At 40.4% G+C, this 16,466-nt stretch overlaps 1 protein-coding gene across 17 annotated transcripts in view; it reads left to right on the top strand.

Annotated features, from left to right (window-relative positions):
• Positions 1-16,466, top strand: part of Lpp (LIM domain containing preferred translocation partner in lipoma) — a 663,875-nt gene that overhangs the window by 170,736 nt on the left and 476,673 nt on the right. The window lies entirely within an intron of this gene.

Genomic DNA, 16,466 nt, shown 5'->3' with positions numbered 1-16,466 from the left:
ATTATCTTATTATTTACAGAATTTGTTTCCTAACCTCATCATGACAGTTCTTAGGCTTTTGCTTCTCACAGTTCTTTCTGTCTTAGGACCATGGACATCAATAGCATTTTGGAGCTTGTTAGAAATGCAGATCTCGGGCCATACTCCAGACATCCTGAGTTAGAATCTGTGTTTTAACAAGATCCCCAGGTAGTTCACATGCTCATTAGAGTCTAAGAAGCATTCCTGTAGGCCTGAGACCAATTTCAAGGATCTTGGCCATGACCTGCTGACAATGACTGGCACTCTGCCTGCATTCTTGGGGCATGCAGCACCCAGACCTTCAGATAGCAGCAGGGAACCCTGGGGATCACTCCCAGGGAATAACCGAGGACCAGCTTGAAGGGATCCAGCAGGCTTTATCTTTTCAACGCCCTTCATTTCCTCAGAAGTACTATTCACAAGGGGTCAAACCTGATTGGATTCCAAGTCTTTCCTATCCCAAAGTCCATGTTCTTTTTATTAAATCACAGTGTCTCAGGCAAGAGGAATGCTGGGCTGTGTGTATGATAACTCTGCCTTCCCCATAGTGTGAATATTTCAACACTGGCTGTTTTACTCTATTACTCAATTCCTAGAGGGGAAGAATTAATAAAAAAAAAAAAAATTAAAAGGAGCTTGAGCTGAAAGCCAGGATCCTGCAGCTTAATCAGTTATTTTCGTTTTTTAATGAGGGTGACTATTGTGAGATAAGTAATTATTAATTACTCAAAACTAATGAAATATTTTAGTTTCCTTGCTTAAAAAGCATATGGAAGCTAAAAGAAAGCATATGGGTGTTTTTTGGGGAAGCATATTGGTGGATGGACAAATTACAGTGGTGCCAATATGCCTTTGCTTTCTGGCTGGGGCCATCGCTACGTGTGCTGGCATCTCAGTCTTCATGTGTTTGGAGAATTTTTTTTTTTTTTTACAAAATTCCTATCTGATGTGTGCCTTGGGTTGCCTCTAGAGTTCCACAGCTCTGCCTCATAAATCTTTCTACCGTGCTTGTGCTCAGACATTCCCACGTGAGTGTCTACTCAGTATAAAACCTTTGCTATTAGTAACTACCATGGGTCTTCCTTCCAGATGTCTCTTTTCTTCTGTAGTGGACAGAATGGTCCTGTCCGGCTGAAGTTAGAGTCCATCTATGCAGTGGTAAAAGCAGAATCCTAAGAGAAAGAAGAACTAGGACCTCCTTGCTTCATCAGGAACTCTGTGCAGCCCACCACTGAAGCTCCATGTGCAGATATCTTTCTTGTAAAATTGGAATGATGATGCCAGTGCTCCTTAGTTCAAGGGCTTGGCTGTTGATCCAATTTGTAGTCCATTCCCTTTGTTCATCTTCTTCTTTCTTTACATCCCTTCTCTTTTTCTGTGTATTTGGTCAGTCTGATGAAAAGCTTGATGGATTTGAAGGTGATTGAAATGATTTGGCTTTTTTTGTAATGATCAGAGGCAAAATGATTTTTTTTTTCGGTGGGGGTTACTGGGGATTGAACTACAGATCACTCAGCCACTGAGCCACATCCTCAGCCCTATTTTGTATTTTATTTAGAGACAGGGTCTCACGGAGTTGCTTAGTGCCTCACTTTTGCTGAGGCTGGGTTTGAACTTGCGATCCTCTTGCCTCAGCCTCCCGAGTTACTGGGATTGTAGGAGTGTGCCACCGCACACAGTGCAATATGATATGTTTGAGGAGGTTCCTGGCTGAGTGTCAGAAAACCAAGGTTCTGTATCAAGCTGACTTCATAAGCTTTTACTTAGGGCCTACAATCAATTTAGCTTGCTGAGAAGTTGAAGGAGGGAGCTGGCAGGTATATGGCTGTGAGTTTGATCCAGGGTCAGTCAGGACCCAGTATAATGTGTGAGCTAATAATGCACTTGGGGAGCAAGAGACTTTGGAGAACTCTTTCTTCATGGAGGTTTCTTATAGAACCAGTGACTGGAATTGGCTTTGAAACATATTTACATAGGTTTTGATAAGACATTACCTGGAGTTGAAGAATAAATCTTAAGAAGGTAAGAGAGAATCTATTTGAGGCAGGATCCAGCAACAGGAGAATATCAGGCATAATTCAGAGAATTAGGCATAGTTCACTGAATTGTGTACTTGAGAACAATCACTTCATTTCTGGTGGACTTCCGTCTTTTCATCTGTAGCATGTGAGCTGTGGACAGATGGTTCTCAAAAAGTCTCAAGATCTCTGGCTAGAGTTCTACAAGAACTCTTGTCCTCAGGCAGATAAGTCACTTAGCTGAACCTGACAATTGAATAGCAGTGACAGAGCAAGGCCCAGAACACTACTGCCTATTCCTATGTCAGTGCTCCTCTTACTACCCACAGGGTATGCCAATGGTGGGTGGGTGGGGTAGACATTGCTCTAATATTTACTGTATGAAACATGGAGTGTTAAAGTTTTTCAAGATATGGGATTTGTAAGAGACCCATCTATCCCAGGATTGAGGACTCTTCTGCTATAGAAAGCCAACTTATATGTTATGCATTTCCCTCCTTGATGTTTTTATGGTCCTCGATTCCTTGTCTGAAAGACCAGCACTACCCTCCTCCAAGGGAAATCTTCTTTGCCAAGCTTGTTTCTGAATCCAGTCTTGGCTTTCTTTCTTTTTCGTTTCCTTTTCCTTTTTCTTTTTACATTTGTTCTTACTATGTTGCCCAGACTGTCTTCCAACTTCTGGGCACAAATGATTCTTCTATTTTAATGTCCCCAATACCAAGACTATAGGTGTTTCCTGTGCACCTGGCTCGAATTTTATTTTGTATTGCCACCTTTTCATTTTCTGCTGCTCTGATTTCTCTGGCACAATGCTCTGGGCACAGTGTTCAATGAAGGAGCACATGTCCATGTTCTTCAACAGTTTTTTTTCCCTCTGTTTATTGCTTGTTCTGAAATAGATATATGATGTATAGGCTTGTAGGCCTTCAGAACTGGAAAGGGACTTAAAAACACAGTGTAGTCCAGCCGCCCTCCCAGAGAAGAAATGACTTACCCTACTTACCTAAATTAGTAGCAGGTCTGAGAATGGTGCTCATATCTGATCAAACATTAGAGAGATGATTGGTGCTCGAGTCTCTCCCTACCAGCAGATCTTGGCTGTACTCTATTTGTCATGAAGACCATTAGTAATAATGTGGTCCAGGTGGCACTGGTGCTGTATTAAGCAGATAGAAGTCAGCAGACACTCACTGGCTGTCTACTACGTGACAGGCCCTGTGCTGGGTACTTTGCCAGAGTTTAGCTTGGTCAACTGTCAAAAGGTAGGATTCCCATCCCTATATGAGAGAGACAGGTGGTTTGTTAAGAGGACATTTAACAAAACTCTTACCTGTAAGCTTGGTAAAACTCAATATAGTGGATAGATCCTTCTCTCCTACAATCTTGGTTCAGGGCACTGCAGAATGGCATGTAGGAGTATTTTGAGAGGCTTGGATGGTGGAGACTAATGAAAACAGGCAGAGATTATGATCCATACTGAGACCTGTGGTCACCTGGGTAAACAGGGGACTCAATTCCCCAACCCTCTTCTCCATACATGCATCTCTGAATCTCTGGAGATCTGGGACTTAGGTCCCTATTATTAGTATTAGCTCTCAGTTGCTCTTCTTATATCTTACTCTCTCTCCTTTCCTAGCTAGGCTTGACCCCAATGAGAATCTTCCCCCACCCCCGCTATTTATTTTTCTTGTATTTCTTTTGCTGCTCCTCCTTCTTCCTTCTCCTGTGTTAACCCTGGTGGCCTAAGGTCTTGAAGACTCTCCTCTGGACTGGGCCATAAAAGAGTTGGCAGGGAAGATGATCCACAAATCTGTTAAATACACAGTAAAAATAGCTTATGATCTATGGGACTCGGTATTAAGCAAGCTGATATTAACGAGGTTTGAGTGCTGCTCTGAAATGTGGCAGCTGCACACACGTACTGGCTGCTTCTCCTCCCTACCTCTGGCAGCTTGCGAGCAGTGTTGCCATGACACTCTCTGGGCTCTGTTTAGATCAGCTATTTTCTGAAGGAGTCCCTGACCTTCCCCACAATAGAAACCGTTGATGTGGTCATGTCAGAGTCTCCTCAGGATCTGTGTGACTGGTGAGCCCTCAGTTGTTACTTGGAAACTGTAGGATGCAGACATGGAACATTTAGGAGCAAGAAGGGCTGTTAAATGTTCTTACTCTCACTGGATGTGTGAGGATACTATGGTCCATTGAGTGGAAGTGATTTGCTCAAGGTCACAGAGTGAAATAGAAACAAGGCTGGGACAGGAACCCAGATCTCCTGATTCTTAGCCTGGTGCTATTCCTATTGTATTGCACTGACCCATGCCTGAGTGCCCTCTTAGCCATGAAGGCTGTGACTGGATCAGGCCCAAGGATTATGCTGTTCCCAGGAATAGAAGATGAGAAAAGGGAGAGTAACCCAGCACAGAATAAGGAATGAGGATATGAGGGGGAATGGTATGTTTCTGTGTCCCCCAAAGTTCATGCTTTGGAATCTTAACCCCCAATGCAAAAGTTGGTAAGTAGAGCCTGATCAGAGGGACTGGGTTGAGAAGGTTCTGCCATCACTGTACAATGCTGTTGTTGGGGGAGTGCATGAGTTATCTCAAGAACAGACTTACTATAAAGATGAGTTTAGCCTCCTCTTGCTTTCTTCCTCTCTTACCTTCCACCTTCTACCATGGGATGATGCGGCCCTGGCCAGATGCCAGTGCTGTGCTCTTGGAGTTCACAGACTTTTTATAAATGACCCGATATTATGAATTCTGTTAGAGCAACACAAAACAGCTGACGCAAGGAGTAAGACACCCAGTAAGTGCCTGAGGTGCCAGTCAGCACTCAGTGCCCATTTGCAATGCCTTCCTAGGCAGAACTCTTCCATCAGATCCCACAGGTCCAGTGGATGCTTGCAGGGCAGGGAAGATAATGTCATGCTCTCTGTTGCTCTGGATGCTTTCTTTCCGTCACATAAGAGCTCACTTAAAACTCCCAGTATAGCCATTCATTGTCAGTACCATACTTTATTACTATTATTTTTATATTTTTTATATAATGGTAAGTATTATTCTAAGAATTCATATGTGAAATACTGTTTTCTCCATAAAGTCCTAGAAGACAGAAGAATCTTCCTCCTTCCTTTTTTCCTTTCCTTTTTGTCTATCAATCATGGCACATGGCAGAGACCTAAACACAAAGATTGAGCATCTAGTAAATTTTAGCTGAGTTGAACTTATTTGGATTACAGGTGACCTCTCAAAAATTGTTATTAATTGCTGGTGAAAGTTGTCTAATTAATTGTTCTCACCAATGTAGATTGTTAAGATTTTGTATGTTCTTATCTAATTTCCATAAAAATTAATATGCTTTTATTATCCTCATTTTGCAGTGAAAATATGGAAGTCAGGTGACCTGTTCAAATTCACCTCCAGTAATATGTGCTAGAGAATTGATTTGGGTCTAGATATTCTGTCTACAAATATTGTAATTTTACTTTTGCTCCTCCCCAGGATGTACCAAAGAGGCCTTATTCCTTGCAAGTGGTTCAGGCTCCTAGCAAGAAGTCTCCAGCCTTTTTAGGTTGTAACATATCCCCTTAAGTGTTTGGGGAAATAATTATAAGGCCTAGGGTTCAAAGAGTAATTTATTATGCTTTGGGCAACACTTTAGCTGATTTAGTTTTCCAGTAAGCCAGGGGGTGGGGGTGGGAAATACTGCCTTTCTTTCTTTTTAAATTTGAAATAAGCTTTGAAATAGTTTGCAAGAGTCCTTTAACATTTAACAAATTGGGGTACTGACAGAATATGGAGGAAAGGGTTGTCTGTCCTAGATGACTTGACTGAGTGAAGAACAAATTCACCATTTTTTTTTATTATAAAAAAGGATGCAGAATTTTTGTCTGTATTTTTTTTATTGATGCATTCTAGTTGTTCATAATAGTGGGATTTGTTACCTATTCATACATGTATACAATATAATGTATAATTTGGCCAATATCATTCCCAGTGTTTCCCCTTGCAGATGAAGGAATTTTTGAATGTTACCACTAAAATCCAGATTTTTGAATATTTCTGTTTTTGTAAGTTTTTCTCAATGTTTTCCATATTGATTAGAGAATGCCCATGATGCTTTCCTAAATTCTATAGGATTCATTGAGTTTGATAACATTTTTACGTTTTCTGAAAAAAAAATCACAAGTGTGGATCAGTCTTCTTTCTTGCTGTATGTACTCAGAACACCATTGCCTCATTTAAATTTCAGTGCAGAGGCAAAGCTGATCTGTAGTAAGTATTATATCTTGTTATTTATAGATCTCATGTTGTTTCCTTTTTGTATCTTTCCAGGTGTTTAAGAAGGAGGATGAGTTGAATAATAATGGTATGGTGTCCAGATAGAAAGTTGAATACCAAAGACAAATATGCATGTGGATCTATTTTTATATTTTGTGTGTGTGTGTGCGTGCGCGTGAGTGCGTGTGCGCTTATGTGTGTGTGTATGTGTTCAGATGATGGTCTATTCATAGTTTTCACAATTTGGAAGTACATAATAACTTTGGAATTAACAAAGAGAAAAATTATTATTTGAGGAAGAGTTAGATATTTTATGTTTTATTTTATAGTTTCAGGTAAAGGAAAAAGTTAGAAAATTGTATCAGTTGGTAGTAGATGAGAGTCAAACTCTATGTACTTCCTTTGAGAAGAAAGTTTGTCTTGGGAATCTGAGCATCTCATACACTTCCTAAATTTCTTCAGCTTTGATTGATACCCATGGTTTGCTTAATTCAATTGAATCACTTTGCTGTGCAGTGGTGGTTCTGGGAGCATGTTATTTACTATAAATAGTTCAAAAGAAAGAAAGAAAGAAGCAAAAGGAAACAAAGAAGTAAAAAGCAAAAAAAGCCCCCCTTGGCACCTTTCTTGCTTGGAACATATCTGCTTTTCTTTAGAATTTCTTACATGTGTGTCTGTTTCCCAGGTAGATTTGGAGCACCTGGAAGACAAAAGGGGGCATTTTATGTCTGTTTGGGACAATGGTTTTGGGAGCTCAAGTGTAGTAAGTTAAGATGATCTTTATAAAATCTCTTGCTGGGAGTTTACAAACTTATTCAGAGTCTCTTTAGAACTCATCCCATTACTCTTCAAATCCTTCTGCATCATAGACTTTCTGTGGAATGAAGTCCATCTGCCTTCTTTCAAAAGAAAGGGGTACTTCAGGAGTGAAATAGCCTGTTTCCATACTGGCCCAAACTGTTAATGCTGGAAAAGGTTTCATATATTATAAAATGTTATGGAGCTAGAAAAAAATATACACATATAATATATAGAGTGCATATATATGTACATATATATATGATCTGTTTCTTGTCACAATATTTAACCCAAAGTACTATTTACAGTAATGAATCAAAATGTCAGTTTTAAAAATATGAAGTGTCAAAGTGTTCCCACGTTGCAGAAAAGTTTGATGTGACAGTTTGTTAATCATATGACTATTATATCAAACGTGTCTCACAATGTTTTTTTGCTCAACACTCTCTCTGGTAGGCTCCTCACACTTTTTTGTTGAATTCTTAGTTCAAGTTACTAACCCAAGGAGCACATTTAGGTTACGTGTCTCCCACACCTCACACAAATGCTGCTATGTTTTTCTGTGCTTAAAACTGAATGGATTTCACATCATTTTAGAGTGGTTTGATTTTGTGCCTGACACATTTATGTATAGTAGCTTAAAAAAAAATCTCTACTGTAATTTTGCTGTTTTCATTGCAGAACCATCACATGAAACTTTGACTTATAGAATGGACGTTTTGTGTTTCTCTGAGCTGGGTTTCCCAGGGTATCATTTAGCTGTCTGTATTTGTTAGTGCCCACTCTGACCTTGGATGTGCTTTTGAGTTTGGCTTGGCACATTCATTATATCAACTCCTTCATTCTTCTCAAAGGATTGAATTTTAGGACACAGATATTATATATTTGGGAAAAGGCAACACAGTTTCTTTTAAGAAAATTTATGGTTGTGTTGTTTACTAGCTGTCTGTCCATGGACCACACTTAATCTGTGTGCCTCAGTTTCTTCTGAAGAGTTATTAAGTGTGAAATTAGATTAGGTCAGAGAATTTGTAAACTTGTGCTTTAAGAAGCCACAGAGAAGCCTCCAATGATGGGGTGTGTGCAGGGGGCAGTGAGGGCTCTGGGCAAGCCCAGCAATTCTGCTATTGATTTGTTAAAAGTTAGAGTATTTTATACTATTTCATTTAAACAAAAGGTTCCACTGCCTGGCCTGATGGTAGTTGGTCACCACTGTCCTTGTTGATCCAGAGTCTGTACTCTCACTCTGGATGATTTCCGGCAACTTTTCTGTGGGTGGCAGTACTGATGGTCATGGCTGTTCTGGCTTCTGTGGGAGTTCTTCTAGTGGTCAGGATTCTCTATAATGAAATTTGAGCCAAGAGTTACTGGGACCTCATCTGAATTTGATTTTAATCTGTCCTTCCTATCATTTTAGCTTTCATAGACTTTACAACTTAGCAGATTTTCAGTTCGTTAAAGACCATTATTTAGAACAAGTAGAGACAGGAAAGTACAGAAGCTTTGGCAGGTCTTTTATCTGCTTCTGGTCGAGTATATGCACTTTAGTATTATACGCAAATGAGTTTCAACCAGTTTGGAGAGGAGGGTGAACACCTGCAATTTGAAATCTTAATTCATTCGTGAACTTACACTCTCTGGTGTCTCCCTTCTTCCCCATAAGCACAGTATCCTGAGATCCACTTTGCATGATGTATCCCTGTGTATATCCCCAGATATGGTGGATACTCGAAAAGGAAAAAGTTGTGCATTATACATCAAGGCAGAAATTGTAAGAATGACAAATGGTCCAAGGGAAAAAAGAGTATTACTATACTCTCCCAAAGCCTGTAAGTATCAATATAACAAAATAAAATTGTAGAAAATATTTTACAATGGATAAAAAAATGGGATAGAGACTCTGGCTATTTTGCCAGATGCCAAAGTATCATATTTAAAGTTCCTCAGCAATCAGACCGTGGGATCAGTTTGATCTAACTCTTTGAATAGCTGAAATCCATAAAGAAAAGAATGCCGTTCTTCTGTGAATGACACCGAACACTTTCTTGGAGTGAAATTCTCTAGTAACAAATCTCATAAAAACTGATTTCAGATATAGCAGCTGAGTGCCAAGTCAGCAGTATTCTTTCCCTAAGTCATACATCAGCCACTAGGGATGTACCTGAGTTTATGGGAGGGGGCTAAACCAAAATCCATGTATATTGAATATTTATACAAAATCCAGGAATGATTCCTTGTTTGCTGCTTGAAGAAATTGGTGAAATCAGGCAAAATATTGTAAACAAATGTTGAACTCTAAAAACACAGTTACAATGAAACAGAAAATGTTCTGTGTATAGTTTTGTTCAAAGTAGAACAGTATAATGGATTATTTGGCTAGAAGTATGACAGAACAAACCAAAACCCAGCATGTTAGCTCAATTGTTTGTTTTGATTTCTTTTTGCCTTTTCTCCCTTCCTTGTTAGTGTTTAAAGTCCTTGAATTCAGGAGCTTGACTGTCTTTTTGCCTGTTTCCTGGGACCTGGAGTCACATTTGGGTCATCTATGAGTATGATAAATATTCAGAGAATAGATAAAATGATTTATGGAAGATAGCATATTGAGGAAAAAAATGATGACATTCTGGAAAATTCTGGTATGGCCACTTCTAAACTTCCTGGTACTTTTACTACATGGTTACTGAGTTCGACACTTTTCTGAGTATTTGCATCATTAGCTCAATTCTTACAACCGAACTTTGAGGAAGTTACTGTAATTATCACCATTTCACAGGTGAGAAATTAGAACCAGTAATGTTATATAGTTTACCCAAGGCCGCATGGTTCATAACAGATAAACCAGGATTTGAACGCAGATACTTTTTCTCCAGCAACTACTCTCTGAACTACTAAGCAATATTGTCTCTGCACATCATCATAATTAATGGCACCTTTTGTTCTGTCTTCTTGTGTGTTGGAAGACTAAAACAAGATGGTAGGTGTGAAAGCTTTAGGGAGAGTGAATCAACTGGTGAAGTCGAGTTAGCACACAAATTACTTCTAACTGGGATGGAGAACAGGGACTTAAGAAGGAAAGCTTCACCAGGGGGATGGCAGTGACAGTTGGGTTGACCTTAACATTATGAGATTTTGATGAATGGAGACTCTTTCTAAGGGAAGGGAGTAAACAGTGGGAGAAGTACCCATCTAATGCTGTTTCATTTAGCAAATCTTATCCCAAACAGTGCGTATTGATGAATGGGGAAGGGAAGGTGCTTGTGGTGCAAGGAAAGGAAACCTCGAGGAAGGTCCTAAATGGGAAGATGAAAGCATAGCAGAAGCCTTTTCATATCTTGCAGGAGTTCAACTCTGGGCAAATAGAAGAGACCTTCTTACCCTTATCATGCTTTAGCTCATCTGTTTTAATGCATTATCCATAAATATTAGTCCATGAGGGTTCCACTCTAGACAGAGCAGCCACATAAGCTGGAAAATGCTGTATCCTTTGGCGCCCTCTTAGTGCTGACAGCATGCATTAGCACGCTCAGTCTTTTAGGAAGTCCTGTGGGAAAGCAGTCATCTTGTTTACTCTGACTCTGACCTTGAGAGTTTTTTTTCCTTTGAGCAACTCTGGTCAACATCCCTTAGAAAACATTCTAGGAGTCTGGCACCACTGTCCATGACTGTAATCCCAACGGCTCTGGAAGTTGAGGCAGGAGGATTGCAAGTTCAAAGCCAGCCTTAACAATTTAGCAAAACCCTGTCTGAAAATTAAAAAAAAAAATTAAAAAGGGCTAGAGATGTTGCTCAGTGGTTCAGTGCTCCTGGGTTCAATCTGTAGTATCAAGAAAGGAGGATTGAAGGAAGGAAGGAAGGAAAGAAATTAAGAAAAACACTCTAGAAGATACACTTCAGCTAACCAGCTGGGCAGATTTTGTGTTCACTTTCCAACAAGTTGTGTTTCTTCTAAACACAGGTCACCTTAGGGCAGAATTACATCCATTCTCAGGGCACTCAAAAGTCCCATTCTGAAAGAAGTTAGAGCACATTTGCCTACTGAAATTGTTATGTGTCATTTAGAAAGAAAGCTGTGCCTAAGATTACAAACCCGAGGACCTGCAGCCCCTTTTACAAAGTAAAAGCGAGAAGCAGGAAGTGAAGGAGCCTCGGATTTTGAAATGGAATGTGCCTAAGAATGATAGTTACCAACCACAAGAAGTCCCCTAGTCTGCAGCCCTGAGAACATATTAGAAGGAAACACTTTTAAGAGCAATAATTTATCTGTGGGCCCCAGAGAGGACTCGGTATCCTTGGCATTCTTTCACCCTGTGTTGGACTGTATGGAGTGCCTCCTTCAGGCAGGGTAGGGTGTGAGGAACTGCCATCTTGGATTACCCCACTTAGTCCCTCAACAATCCGCCTGCATCAGGATTATTCATCTCTTATAGATAAGGATAGTGAATCCCAGGTGTCTCACTCATGTTGTTTGACATCTTGGACATTTGCTTTGTTCCTTTCCTTACTTATCTGTCTGCTGCACTTGTGATCCGCCACGAAGGAAATGAAGTACTCTCAAAAGCCTGTGAAGGTGTCTGCAATGCTAGGCCTGAATCTATGATGATACTCTTGCTCCTTCTGTCTACTCCTCCTCCTGCCCTGCAGACTCACGCTGGGTACAGGTAGCTTCAGTGTCCATCCTTGTGCTTACGATGCTGCACTGTCTCCCCTGTGTGACCTCACTGAACTGTTTAGACCCACTCCCTCACAGGAGACCTCCTCTTGAGCACATCTTCTATCCCTTCTCTGCTGATATGGGTTCAGTGTTAATGTCACTTTCTCCCTCTTTGGTATACGTCTGTTACCTTCTTGCTAGTTGCCTAGGTTTTGTTTTAACTTTCCACCCACACTTTTTGAACCTGGCATGCATTGGAACCACCTGGGGAATCCCACCCTCAGAGGTTATGGTTCAGTAGGTCTGAGGCAGCGTGGGAGGATTCGCATTTCTCTTGCGCTCCCAGATGACGCAGAAAATCTCAATTTGTGGTCTCACTGTGATTAGTGCTCTTGTAAAATACAGGTCAAGACCCCTGTTTTCCAGGAAATTTAACTACCTGTTTTAACCCAAAGTGAAGCTTCCTTCCTTCCCCTTCTTCCCTTGATTCCCTCCCTTGTTTCTCTCTCTCTTCCTCTCTCTCTCTTGTCCAGCTAGCTGGATGGCCTATTCTTTCTTTTCCACTTTTACTGTCCCCCTTCCTTCTTGTGCCTGATAATCACTTAGATAAGAAAGTCAGCTTTGTAAAAATGAGCCAAAATCTGGATAAGAAATCTCAAATCCTTCATCAAAACCTATCCTAGCCTCTTTCTAGCTCTGCGTTCTTGAGCAAACCATATCTTAGGGACTTTGAGTGACCTCATCTCTGAAATACTTATTCTATTTTTTTTCTACTGCCAAGACTCATGGAAAAAAAAATCAAATGAATTAGCAGATATATCAAGCCCTATACAGATGCAGTGGTGTTCCTAGTAAATTATTGTTGGTGTTTTGTTTGTTTTTTATGCAGTTTGACTCACTTTATCATTAATGATGAGGCATGAGAATTTTCATTGACAGGTGGAGCAGTAGGTGGGGATGTTGAGATTTCAGGAAATCTCTTTTAAGCTCCTGGAAGTGATTCTCACACCAGTGCTTGTGAGCTCAGGTCAGAACAATATTACATTTACACTGTAAATTTTCTCCTGCAGACCATGATAAGGATTTTGAGGATTACGATCATATTCTGAACTTCTCATGTGAACTTGAGGAAAGCAATGAGACATCAAGAGAGGTTACAATTTACAAGGGCTTGTAGGGTGATTGTTATGGGTAAATTTATAAATCCTTAAAATTTAGTTTTCTCCAACAAGAATATCATACAAAGAAAGTATCTTCCGGATTTTAAGAAAGTGCATTCATTCCTCAAGTACCTAGTCTACAAAGCCCAGTCCTAACACCAATACATACAATAGGGCTAAGGGTACTTCCTTTCCCATTGGAGGCCAAGATTCAATGGGAGACACATGAAATGAATTATCAGTGATATAAAGCAAAAGTTCTAGACGACAAAGGTGAGGTAAGGGTAGGAGGCTGGGGGAACCTGCAGGTGAATATGGGTGTGGGAAGGGCTTACTGAAGGAGTTGGTATTTGAACACACTTTTAAGACTGACAGGTTTCAGCAGATGAACTTCTGGGTAGGAACTTGCCAGTGAAGGAAGAGTATGTCAGTATTTGAGAATTTCCTACTGTTTTAGAACTGAGGTTCTAGGGAAAGTAATACATACAAATATGAGAATATCTCTTTTGAAGACTCTCTGCTGATATTCAGGTCCATGTGACCATGATTATTTTATTTCCTTTGTACTGTACTCAATTCTTTGCAGGATGTTCCTTTGACTACTTTTTTTTTTTAAATAGTAGATGGACACAATACTTTTATTTTTATGTGGTGCTGAGGTTCGAACTCAGTGCCTCACACATGCTAGGCAAGACTTTACCAACTAAGCCATAACCCCAGCCCCTTTGGCTACTTCTTGTCTGGAGTTTGCTTCAATGGTCCTTAGACCTCTCTCATCTGCCCAGTAGGCTCCCCAACACTACCAGCCTCCTTTGGACTTCCCTCTTTTCCTGGCCTCCAAATGTTTTAAAATCTCTCACTTTATTTCTCAGCTCTTGTTTTGATTTGGGGTATCAGCAATAGCGCCCCCCCCCTTTTAAAAAAATTCCACTGTATTGATTAATGTGTGTGCAGCATCAGCCCTGGGTTTCCCCAGTGTTGAAAGTGTCTGGGTCATCAGCCTCTTAGGACCATGTGCAGCAGTGCTTCTATGTGAATAGTGCCTTTTGTGGCTGAGGGCAGAGAGGGTCACAGTGAACGAAAGAAGCTGTTAAAATCTGTTGGAATGAAACATCAGGCGCTAGGCTTGTCTGAGATTGCAATGTGGGCTATATTCTGTGGCCAGCTCATCAGAAGCTTTTGATGTTCAGAGACTTACATTTTGATACTTATAATAATGTAAGATAAGTTTACATCAACTGAATCCAGGCAATTTCACCATCTACTACATTATTAATTCCAGATGGGAAAATTCATTAGGGCTCAAATTTTCTTTGAGGCCCAACTGTTTCTGAAATTATTATTACAATTATTATCTATTTATTTTTTTACAACTGATGGGAAGAGAAATCTAACAGCTGTGTGATTAGCAGGGCATGAAATTAAAAATGTTTTGCACAGAATCAAGAGGTTGTTTACTACAGAATTCCTCATCTGAGAATTAAGTGTCATTAAGATTGGCCACAAGATGCTCTTTCACCATTCAAGTTCGATTTTTGTACCCAGTCCTTTGCTAAAAGGTCTTTAACCTTTTCTGGAAGGAAAATGCTTGTGGGCCCTTCAAGGAGCAGGATCAGCATTTCTAATGCCAACAGTCAAGGTACCAACCACATTTCTGTCACTCACAAATTAGCAGTACAATCAGAAGTTCAACTTCGCTGCTTTGGTGAAGAATATGTAGGATCCAATTTGAAGAAGGGAGGTAAGTTAGAAATAGTGCAGCCTGATCAGTGTATTGTGTCTGTCTCTCCCCTACTCCAGAACTTTAATGTTTCTATGGGGGCAGGCTCAGATCCCAGGCTGTGAGGTTCATTCTTACTGGCATAGATGCTTTACTTTTGGGGCCCTTTTACAAATGCCCTCTGTTTCTTCTTGGGCAGGAAGAGTCTTCCGCAGAAGCGGTAGAATGTGATGGTCAAGCAGACTAGCAAGAGTAGCTCTGGTTCAGTTTGAAACCAGTTCTATTTGCTTGGGCAAGTTACATGAACTCCATGCAGTCCATTTTCCTCTTATCCATTGGAGGGAACAACCAGGAACAACCTCTGACAATTCAGAGTTAGTCCTGGAAAATGTGCAATACCCTGCTATATAGTTTATAGCTACTTAATGTTACCCAATTCCATTCTTCCCTATACTAAATATATTTTTCTGCATTTGAAGGTCTTTATTTCACATTTGACCTTGACTTGCATTACTTCCAGCTTGGAATGCTTCTCCTATCTTTACTAGAGTCTGTGTGATCCTTATTTATATAATTGTCTTAACTTTGATCTTGTACCTGAACCAAAGGATAGACTTTGACAGAAATTTGGCAGTAAAGGGGAAAAGACATCCTGGGCTGTGAAGTGTTTGAGTTGCGCTGGCTTTCTTCATGTTTCCCTTTGGAGAGCTGCTGTTGTAGTTGAACCCAGGTTCTAACACCAGTGAAGAGTGAGCAAGACCTTATTGCCTCCATGTCCTATATATAAAGTGAACCAAGGAGCATGCTCCCTGGAACGTTTCAAAATCTCTCTTAACAGGGGCTTACTCTTCTGTCCAGGTCAGAGGGAGGAAGAATAGGAGGACAAAGCCAGGAAATGCTGGATGATTGTAGGATTAGATTCCCAGGGACTCAGGAAGCTGAGGCGGGAGGATCATAAGTTTGAGATCAGCCTCATCAACTTAGTGAGACCCTGTCTTAAAATAAAAAATAAAAGGGACTGGGGGTGTAGCTCAGTGGTTAGGTGCCCCTGGATTCAATATGCAGCACTGCCCCCCCCACCAAAAAAAGATTCTTCTTTAGAAGATTACATGGAAGGGCTGGGGTTGCGGCTCAGTAGCAGAGCACTTGCCTCGCACATGTGAGGCACTGGGTTCTATCCTCAGCACCACATAAAAATAACATAAATATATTGTGTCCACCTAAGACTAAAAAATAAATATTAAAAAAAAATACATGGAAGGCTAAGAGAGAGCTTTTATTTATTTATTTTCTTTCTTTCAAGGTAATATGAGTATGTTTAGTGTTTAAAAAAAATATCTGAATCTCACTTTTCTCTCCTTATCTCTTCATTTTCCAAGGAGCCAATATTAAAGCACTCTTGTTTTCTGCCTTTAAAAATAAATCTGGGCGGGTGTAGTCAGGAATTTCCTGGAATAAATTATATACTGGGCAGTATATCAGGAAATGTTGAAGGTCATTGTGACAAGGAGGGATGCCACCAGCAGCCCAGTGGTGCCTGGCAAGTGTGTTTCAAACCCTGGCTGTCCCACTTAAGCTCTCTGCTGTGTTTAGGTGGTTTGAAATTTACTGTCACTTTTAGCAAGTGACCTGATGAAGCACTGTAATGTACTTGTTGCTGGCCAAATATTACATGCCATGGTTGTAAAACAGCAAGACTGGAGAGTTAGCCAATACCCTAGAACATGTACGTGCAAGTGGTGGAGGTATTCAGGCTGCAGGGGCAGGGAATAAACACAGGCAGTGCTTGCTCTGAAGTTGCTGCCATTGCTCAAAACA

Source organism: Marmota monax, unplaced genomic scaffold (assembly GCF_021218885.2).
Source record: "Marmota monax isolate L192 unplaced genomic scaffold, Marmota_monax_Labrador192_F-V1.1 WCK01_AAM20220418_F8-fsc00100, whole genome shotgun sequence".
In the NCBI taxonomy this organism is placed as follows: domain Eukaryota; kingdom Metazoa; phylum Chordata; class Mammalia; order Rodentia; family Sciuridae; genus Marmota; species Marmota monax.
The sequence above is the reverse complement of the archived record's forward strand: the minus strand, read 5'-3'. Positions and strand labels throughout refer to the sequence as shown.